This window comes from Arachis duranensis, chromosome 6 (assembly GCF_000817695.3).
Source record: "Arachis duranensis cultivar V14167 chromosome 6, aradu.V14167.gnm2.J7QH, whole genome shotgun sequence".
NCBI classification, from domain to species: Eukaryota; Viridiplantae; Streptophyta; class Magnoliopsida; order Fabales; family Fabaceae; genus Arachis; species Arachis duranensis.
In genome coordinates, this window is record NC_029777.3 from 95701459 (window position 1) to 95712391 (window position 10933).

The following is a 10933-nucleotide window of genomic DNA, read 5'->3' on the forward strand; positions in this document are numbered from 1 at the left end:
CGTGGGATCGACCCTTACTCACGTAAGGTATTACTTGGACGACCCAGTACACTTGCTGGTTAGTTGTGCGGGATTGCAAAGTGTGATTGCAATTTCGTGCACCATGGCCTCTCAACACCAAACTTAGAGTTTGGTTATGGCCTTCCAACACCAAACTTAGAGTTTGAATGTGGGGATTTTGTTTGACTCTGTATTGAGTGAAGCTTTTCACGCTTCTTCTCCATGTGTACAGAAGGAGAACCTTGAGTCTTGAATACAAGGTAGTCCTCATTCAATTGAAGAACCAACTCTCCTCTGTCAACATCAATCACAGCTTTTGCTATGGCTAGGAAAGGTCTGCCAAGGATGATGGCTTCATCCTCATCCTTCCCAGTGTCTAGGATTATAAAAACAGCAGGGATGTAAAGGCCTTCAACCTTCACTAGCACGTCCTCTACTAGTCCATAAGCCTGTTTCATTGATTTGTCTGCCATCTCTAGTGAGATTCTTGCAGCTTGTACCTCAAAGATTCTTAGTTTCTCCATTACAGAGAGTGGCATGAGGTTAATACCTGACCCTAGGTCACACAGAGCCTTCTCAAAGGTCATGGTGCCTATGGTACATGGTATTAAGAATTTACCAGGATCCTGTTTCTTTTGAGGTAAAGTTTGCTGAATCCAGGTATTCAGTTCATTAATGAGCAATGGATGTTCATCCTCCCAAGTCTCATTACCAAATAGCTTGGCATTCAGCTTCATGATTGCTCCTAAATATTGAGCAACTTGCCCTTCAGTAATGTCTTCATCTTCTTCAGAAGATGAATAGTCATCAGAGCTCATGAATGGTAAAAATAAGTTCAATGGAATCTCTATGGTCTCTGTATGAGCCTCAGATTTCTTTGGTTCCTCATTGGGGTACTTCTTAATGGCCAGTGGACGTTCCCTAAGGCCTTCCTCACTAGGAATCACTGCCTTTTCACTCTCTCCAGGTTTGGCCATGTTGGTCACAATTATGGCCTTGCATTCTCTTTTGAGATTCTCTTCTGTATTGCTTGGGAGAGTGCTAGGAGGAGTTTCAGTAACCCTTTTACTCAGCAGACCCACTTGTGCCTCCAAGTTTCTGATGGAGGACCTTGTTTCATTCATGAAACTGAGAGTGACCTTAGATAGATCAGAGACTATATTTGCTAAGCTAGATGGGTTCTGCTCAGAATTCTCTGTCTGTTGCTGAGAGGATGGTGAAAAAGGCTTGCCATTGCTAAACCTGTTTCTTCTACCATTATTATTGTTAAAGCCTTGTTGAGGCTTTTGTTGATCCTTCCATGAGAAATTTAGATGATTTCTCCATGAGGGATTATAGGTGTTTCCATAGGCTTCACCCATGTAATTCACCTCTGCCATTGCAGGGTTCTCAAGATCATAAGCTTCTTCTTCAGAAGATGCTTCTTTAGTACTGTTGGATGCATTTTGAAAACCATTTAGACTCTGAGATATCATATTGACTTGCTGAGTCAACATTTTGTTCTGAGCCAATATGGCATTCAGAGCATCAATTTCAAGAACTCCCTTTCTCTGAGGCGTCCCATTACTCACAGGATTCCTTTCAGAGGTGTACATGAACTGGTTATTTGCAACCATTTCAATGAGTTCCTGAGCTTCTGCAGGTGTTTTCTTCAGGTGAATAGGTCCACCTACAGAATGGTCCAATGACATCTTAGACAATTCAGACAGACCATCATAGAATATATATATAGGATGGTCCATTCTGAGAGCATGTCAGAAGGACACTTTTTGGTTAATTGCTTGTATCTTTTCCAAGCTTCATAGAGGGATTCACCTTCTTTTTTCCTGAAGGTTTGAACATCCACTCTAAGCTTGCTCAGCTTTTGAGGAGGAAAGAATTTGGCTAAGAAAGCTGTGACCAGTTTATCCCAAGAGTTCAGGCTATCTCTAGGTCGAGAGTCCAACCATATTCTAGTTCTGTTTCTTACAGCAAAAGGGAAAAGCATGAGCTTATAGACCTTGGGATCAACTCCATTGGTCTTAACAATATCACAGATCTACAAGAATTCAGTTAAGAATTGAAAAGGATCTTCTAATGGAAGTCATAAAACTTGCAATTCTGTTGCATCAGAGAAACTAATTGAGACTTAAGCTCGAAATTGTTTGCTCTAATGGCAGGGATTGAGATGCTTCTTCCATGGAAGTTGGAAATTGGTGTAGTAAAATCACCAAGAACCTTCCTTGCATTATTATTGTTGTTGGGTTCGGCTATTACTTCTTTTTCGAGATTCTCTATAAGGTTTTCTCTGGATTATTGTGCTTTAGCTTCTCTTAGCTTCTTCTTCAGAGTCCTTTCAGGTTCAGGGTCAGTTTCAACAAAAATGTTCTTGTCCTTGCTCCCGCTCATATGAAAAAGAAGAGAACATAAATAATAGGGATCTTCTTTGTCACAACACAGAGAGTCCCTTATGAGAGTAGAAGAGAAGAAGAATAAGAATGAGGAAAGAAAGAGAGAAATTCGAAATCAGAGAGAGGGAGAGGGTTCAAATTTTTTATGAGTGGAGGAGTAGTGTTAGTAAATAAATAAAATAAATAGAAGGAGAAGAGGGAGAGAGTTTTCGAAAATAATTAAAAGGAAAGGAAAATATTTTTGTTTTTATTTTAAGATTTAGTTAGAATTCAAAAATTAAGAGAAGAAATAAAATTAAATTAAAATTTAAAACAATTAGTTAATTAAAAGAATTTTGAAAAAGGGTGAGGAGTTTTCGAAAATCAAAAGTGAGAAAGTGGTTAGGTGGTTTTGAAAAAGATAAGAAATAGTAAATTTTGAAAAGATAAGAAGTTAGAAAAAGAGTTTGAAATTAAAATTTGAAAAAGATATGATTTGAAAAAGATATGATTGAAAAAATATTATTGAAAAAGAAATTAAAAATATTTGATTTTTGAAATTAAAGTTGATGACTTGACTAACAAGAAACTAAAAGATATGATTCTAAAATTTAAAGATTGAACCTTTCTTAATAAGAAAGTAACAAACTTAAATTTTTTTGAATCAAATCCTTAATTGTTAGCAAGATTTTTGAAAATATGAAATAAAAATAAGAGAAATATTTTGAAAATCAATTTAAAAATTTTTTTCAAAAAAATAAAAATGAAAAAGATTTGATTTTTGAAAAAGTTTTAAAAAGATAGGATTTTTTTTTAAATTGAAATTTTGACTTGACTAACAAGAAACAACTAAATTTTAAAAATTTTTGACTCAGTCAACCCAAAATTTCGAAATTTATGAGAGAAATAAGAGAAAGATATTTTTTATTTTTGAATTTTTAATGAGGAGAGAGAAAAACACAAAAATGACTCAAAACATGAAAATTTTGGATCAAAACCAATGATGCATGCAAGAACACTTTGAATGTCAAGATGAACACCAAGAACATTTTGAAGATCATGATGAACATCAAGAACATATTTTTTTGAAAATTTTTAAGAAAAGAAAGACATGCAAGACACCAAACTTAGAAATTTTTAAGCTTTTAACTCTAAAAATTTGAAAATGCATATGAAAAATAAGAAAAGACTCAAAACAAGAAATTTTTAAGATCAAACAAGGAGACTTATCAAGAGCAACTTGAAGATCATGAAGAACACCATGCATGAGTGTTCGAAAAATTTTTTAGGAAAAATTAAAAACATGCAATTGACACCAAACTTAAAATTTGACACTAGACTCAAACAAGAAAATATTTTTTTGTTTTATGATTTTATAATTTTTTTGTATTTTTTTTTCAAAAATTATTTTGTAAAAGAAAATAAAAAAAACTCAAAATTTTTAATAAGAATTCCAGGAATCATGCAATGTTAGTCTAAAGCTTCAGTCTAAAAAGATTAGACATGGCTAGCCAAGCTTCAGCAAAACATTACATACAATAGCCAAATTGATGGGAATCAACTAGCTCCTGTGATGATAAAAGCATCATCTGAAACTCTAGAATTCATTCTTAAAAATTCTGAAGACAAAATAAAAAGAAAATTACATAATCTAAGCAACAAGATGAACCGTCAGTTGTCCAAACTCGAATAATCTCCGGCAACAGCGCTAAAAACTTGGTGAACGAAAATTGTGATCTCTGACAATGGCACCAAAAACTTGATACACGCAATCGTAATCTCAACACTTTCCTCACAATTCTGCACAACTAACCAGCAAGTGCACTGGGTCGTCCAAGTAATACCTTACGTGAGTAAGGGTCGATCCCACGGAAATTGTCGGCTTGAAGCAAGCTATGGTCATCTTATAAATCTCAGTCAGGCGGATTCAAATGGTTATGGAATTTTGAAAACTAAAAGATAAATAAACATAAAATAAAGATAGAGATACTTATGTAATTTATTGGTGGGAATTTCAGATAAGCATTTGAAGATGCGTCATTCCTTCTGAATCTCTGCTTTCCTACTGTCTTCATTCAATCATTCATACTCCTTTCCATGGCAAGCTATATGTTGGGGATCACCATTGTCAATGGCTACCCCCCGTCCTCTCAGTGAAAATGGTCCTCTACGGTTTCTGTACGGCTAATCAACTGTCGGATTTCTCGTCTCGGATGAAAAATACCAGGCATAGCCACCGCATGGCTAATCAGCTATCGTTTCTTGATCGTGTCAGAATAAGATCCAATGATCCTTTTGCGCACTGTCACTGCGCCCCACAGTTGCGAGTTTGAAGCTCGTCACAGTCATCCCTTCCCAGATCCTACTCGGAATACCACAAACAAGGTTTAGACTTTCCGGATCTCAGGAATGCTGCCAATTGTTTCTAGCCTATACCACGAAGGTTCTAATCTCAGAGATATGCATTCAAGCTTGTTTTCATGTAGAACGAAAGTGTTTGTCAGGCACTCGTTCATAAGTGAGAATGGTGATGAGTGTCACTTGATCATCACATTCATCATGTTCTTGTGTGCGAATGAATATCTTGGAATAAGAATAAGCTTGAATTGAATAGAAGAACAATAGTACTTTGCATTAATACTCGAGGAACTGTGGAGCTCTACACCTTAATCTATGAGGTGTAGAAACTCCACCGTTGAAAATACATAAGTGATGAAGGTCCAGGTATGGCCGAATGGCCAGCCCCCATAAAAGTATAAGATAGCATAAAACTGATCGAAGATGATCTAAGGATAATGCAAAGATGAAAATACAATAGTAAAAAGTCCTATTTATACTAGACTAGTTATTAGGGTTTACAGAAATAAGTAAATGATGCAGAAATCCACTTCCGGGCCCACTTGGTGTGTGCTTGGGTTGAGCATTGAAGCTTTCATGTGTAGAGACTTTTTTTGGAGTTAAACGCCAGCTTTTATGCCAATTTGGGCATTTAACTATAGCTTGTATCATGTTTCTGGCGTTTAACGCCAGAATAGAGCAGGAAATTGGCGTTCGAACGCCAGTTTGCATTGTCAAAACTCAGGCAAAGTATGAACTATTATATATTGCTAAAAAGCCCTGGATGTCTACTTTACAACGCAATTGAGAGCGCGCCATTTGGTATCTGTAGCTCCAGAAAATCCATTTTGAGTTCAGGGAGGTCAGAATCCAACAGCATCAGCAGTCCTTTTTCAGCCTCTGAATCAGATTTTTGCTCAGGTCCCTCAATTTCAGCCAGAAAATACCTGAAATCACAAAAAACACACAAACTCATAAGAAAGTCCAAAAATGTGAATTTTGCTTAAAAACTAATAAAAATATGCTAAAAAGTAGCTAGATCCTACTAAAAACTACCTAAAAATAATGCTAAAAAGCGTATAAATTATCCGCTCATCACGTGCCACACTCCATAATCATCAAGCCAGGTGTGCCGCGCCAGGGACAGAGCATGTCATACCCAAACAATAAGGAACCAAGGCGTGTCACATGCATGCCAAGGCATGCCACGCCTTGGGGGAGAAGAACCAAGCCTGCCATGCCCCATGGTCTAAAGCAAGGGTGTGCCACACCTTGTTCAAAACCAAACCCTAGGAGCAAGCACAAAGAAGGCGTGCCAAACTGCGCCACGCCTTGGCCAGTCAAGAGAGGTGTAAGGTCCCACATCGGTTGGGAAGGGGAATGAAGCATGCCTTATAAAGGTATGAATACCTCTCCCTAGCATGACACATTTTGACGAGTGAGTGTGGGAGGCTTCGGCTATCATCTCTATCGTCAAAAGAAAAATCGTGAGGTCTTGTGTGCCAAAGCGGACAATATCGTGCTAGCGGGTGGTCTGGACTGTTACAGATGGTATCAGAGCCGGAGCCCAGATCAATGTGCCAACGAGGGTGTTGGGCTCCCTTAGGAGGGTGGATTGTAAAGTCCCACATCGGTTGGGAGGGGAATGAAGCATGCCTTATAAGGGTGTGGATACATCTTCCTAGCATGATGCGTTTTGATGAGTGAGTGTGGGGGGCTTCGGCTATCATCCCTATCGTCAAAGGTGAAATCGTGAGGCCTTGTGTGCCAAAGCAGACAATATCGTGCTAGTGGGTGGTCTGGACTGTTACAAGAGGACGTGCCACGCCCTAGCGAAAATTAACTCTAGGAGAAAATTCATAAATGATGTCCATCTTAACCTCTTCAGACTCCAATAACTATAACTTAAGTAAGAGAAGTCCAAATGAAACAATTTCAATGGTGTTGAAAAGCTATCATCCAGAGTTTCACAATGATATGCATAGGTCTATGGTAGACGCTTATTTTGAAATGTGAACGACCTTCGTCTTTGCATATTAGAAATCAACGTTGAGAGGGGAAAAATCCATGGCGTTCCACGCCCAGACAAGCAAGTGGCACGCCTAAAACATCCAAGACATGTCGTGCTACGCCCAGCCCTCCTACACGCCCAGCTTCAATTCTACATGCCCAAAAGCCTAAATTTCACACCAAGCAAGCCCACAAACTCCTGGAGCCATTCAAATTTAAGGGTGTGCCATGTGAAGAAAAGAGTGTGCCATGCCCTAACCAAGAGAAGTCCCTAGAAGCACTTCAAGATGAAGGGCATGCCATGCCAAGGGTTGGCCATGCCACGCTCTGACCAATCAAGAGAAGGCATGCCATGCCATAGCTCAATTTAGGCCTTAGGAGTGTCTTCCAAACTCAGGCATGCCACGAGAAGTTTGTGCGTGCCACACTAGCCCAAAACTTACCTTATTTAGCATTGATTCATATCAAGCCTGATGGTTTCAGTGGCTAAGAGAAGGGGGGTTGAATCTTAGCCCCCTTTTTGCTTGATTACACTTTCTGGTCTTTGAAGAGACTTTTCTGTTTTTGTCTCGTCCCTAGCCACGAGACTTTTATTTTTGTCTCGTCACTAGGCACGAGATATTTTTGGTTTTAGCTCCTATGTAGTAGAAATAGAAATGGAGTAGTAGAGAGAGAAAATTACACCCAGATATATCCTAGTTCAGCTGCTAAGTGCAATGCAGCCTACATCCAGTCTCCATCACAACTATGATGGAATTTCACTATAATCTTCTTGATTATAGACTGTAAAGTGCTAACCCAACTTACAAGGGGATTCCCACAGAATCATGAAACACAACATAGACGTACAAAGGAACTCTAAGGACATCTATGGCTTTTTCTTTTAATTTTGCACTCTCTGCCTTTTTCCGCTCTATGGCTTTTCCATACAAACCTCACTGTTTGCCTTTTTCCATGAGATTCAAGACATGACAAAATTAAACAGAAAAATACAAAACAGAATACATTGAAAGAGAAGAAAATCTATAAGCTTAGGTAGCTATGAGACTTCTGTGCCTTGCACTCTCACACTTTCTCCTTGAATCAAACCGTGACTGTTCACCCCTTTTATAGAGAGGAGAAGCCTTCACAATTGAAACAAAAACCAAGCTTAACTTCTTTTCCTTTACACAAAACTGGTTCGGCCAAAGAGAGAGAGTAGGTAACCCATGCAAAATCCAATATGCAAATACCTCTAGTTCTTCCTTGGTCATCACTCTTCATCAATCCGAGCTCTCCATCCTTGGCTTGCTCTCCAAGATGGATTTCTGGCCCTTGATGCTTCATGATGATGATGATTTTATCTGCTTCAATCTCTGCCTCTTCCATCACTTCGCCACTCTAGCTACTTCTTGTGGTGGTTGAGCAGAATCAAAGACAAGCCATGCCTCTAAAGATCTCCTCCTTGCTGGCCGAATCTCCTTCTTTCTTTTTGGGTATGAGGAGCTCGAGATTACCTCACCAAATCTTACCATTTTTGGTGAAAATCTCAGCCACAGCATACTTTTATTTTGTTATGTTTTTTTGCCATCATCATGATGGTCTTGATACTTGCTCCATCTTCTTTTCGGTGAGTAGGTGTAGCTTCCATGGTTGCTGGGTAATGACCGAAACAAGATGAAGAAAGAGATGAGAGAGAATAAACAACTTGGAAGAAAAGCAATTAAATGAGTTAAACAATTTAATTGAAAAAGTTGCTTTTACTTCCCTTGCTAGAGTGTCGTGTAGCTTAAACACATCAATCATGTCACTCATGTTCTCTCTCTCATTTATGTTTCCAATGCTACCAAGTTAAATTTTGAAATCCATCCTTAATGAGAAAATGGAGTCCGTTGGAAGGCTCAAGGCAAATGATAACATTTGCTTTCCTGATGGATTTTTGGATCAAGCATTGGATCACTTAGCATAGATCATAATTGGGCTTGGAGCAACAAAATTCATTCTGGCCCAAGTGACATATCTACCATTCAGCCATAAGAGACTAACTTCATATCAATGCTGAATATTTAACATTGGGCTAGCAACATTTTCTTTTTATTTCGGCCAAAATATAAACATGCATTGCAAAATTATTTTAATCATCATTTAATCCAAAATTAATTTTGCAATTAATTATATTAATAATGTTTAGTCATCACAATATTAATTTAGAGTTTTCCAAACTCATCAATCTGTCCCTTGATGACAAATATTATTAAAAATTGAAATGGAAAGAAATTTAAGATTGAGTAAAGAATACTCCCTTTGAATTTTGAATTTCTCCCCCTTTCAAATTGTCACAAGGCTTCCCCTTAATATATGCCATTTTTACCAAGGGAAGCCTAACCTATAACATTTTAATCAAGCTTCAAGTAACAATGTTATTTAGCATATTCATTGCATGATGCTAAATGCTTGATTTATGAGCAGATTTGAATGATATACAAAACTTATTTGTTATCACAAATTTGATTTTCTGCTCAATCACAACTTAATCAAACAAAATTTGTTTTTGAAGAAATACTTGCTGTTCAAATTGGTTAAAAAATATTTTTCAATAAATCATAGCAATCTTGGTAAGAAAAATATTTTTCAATCATGATATAATCTTTCCAAACACAACAACTTTCACCATTAAGAACTAAAGGATCTGCCAAAAATAAATCCAACATAAATCATTTTATCAAGGTAAGTCAAATGTATTATTATAAACACAGTAAACACACATTTTACCAAGATAAACATCAAATAGTGGCAGCAATCGAGATAAACCTGAATGCATTATCAAAACATCATGAACCAAATGCATTATTAGCATGCATTATCAATCATTGACAGAGGTGATCATGAACTCTCAAAGAGAATTTCATCCTCTGTTTTCCAGTTTCAATTTTCAGCCTTTATTCTCCCCCTTTTGTCATCAAAGGGGCACCTGCAAAACAAATCTTGACAAGAGAAATAGAGTATGCAAAATATAACCCCAAAAGTTTCAAAGTAACACAAGGTTATGGTACTAACAGTATCCAACCTAACAAAACAAAGTATCAAATTGAGCCTAAGAGTGCCAATATCAAAGAAAATAGTAATTAATCATCAGAAAGATTAAGATCTGAATCTTCAGCCCCTTCTTCGCTATTAATGCCCAGATCCTTCTCCAAGTTTTCCAGCATTAGACCCACTCTATCTTTACATCTCCCCCAAGCCCTTTCATTCTCATAGGCTAGCTTGCGAGCCGCCCTATGAGATTGCACCATTAGCTCAGACATATTGGAGAATTTGGTGAGAATTTTTCTCATTGATTCGGTTGCTTTGGAGGATTCAGGCTGACTTTCAAAGTCGCTATCCATTGGCATTGATTTCTTACCCTTGGTTCCTTTAGCAGCTCCGCCTCCCTTGATCATAGAGACTTTGTTCTCTACATCCTCATTTGTGAAATCTACCTTAAAGTACTCAAAAATACACGTGAGAAACATTCCATAAGGTAAATTAGCCTTCTTGGTACTTTTTACAGACTCCCACATATGTCTAATCATGAGGTAGGCAAATGAAATAGGAGATGAAGTAACAAGAGCAAATAAGATGAGAGAATCAGATACTGTTACCCTGTTGTGAGAACCACTCTGCGGAGTCAAGATATGAGTTATAATTCGGTGCAGTAGTGAGTTGGTTGGTCCAAGGGCTTTGTGAGTAGGAACTGTTCCGTCTAGTCCGGACATATTTGCACAGATATAAGGAAGAACCTGCTTGTATGTAAACCCAACATGTGAGTCCCATTTGTCAGACATGTAAACTCTCGGTCCTTCATCTGTGTAACCAAGTGCAGCGCCGATGGTCTCAGCGTTCAGGGTGATGTGCACACGCTTCACATATGAGTGAAGACTACCATCAATCAGTCGCAGATTAGCATAAAACTGCCTTACCAACCCTGGATAAACCATTTTGTGAATGAGAAGTAGTGAGAACCATTTGAGATTTTCAAATAGAGGATGCAGATTGATCCCTTTGGCAGCCAGAGAATCAAAGTTCACCAAGTATGAGAGACACATATGCCTCTTTTCCAAGACTTCTTGGTGAAATTCATAGAATGCACATGTAGAGAATCTTGATGGATCATAGTGAGAGTGTGGCTTGTGAAATTTGTTCTTGAATTCTAATGATTCAAGGTTTGCGGGTTCCCTTGTCTCATGCAACACGAAACC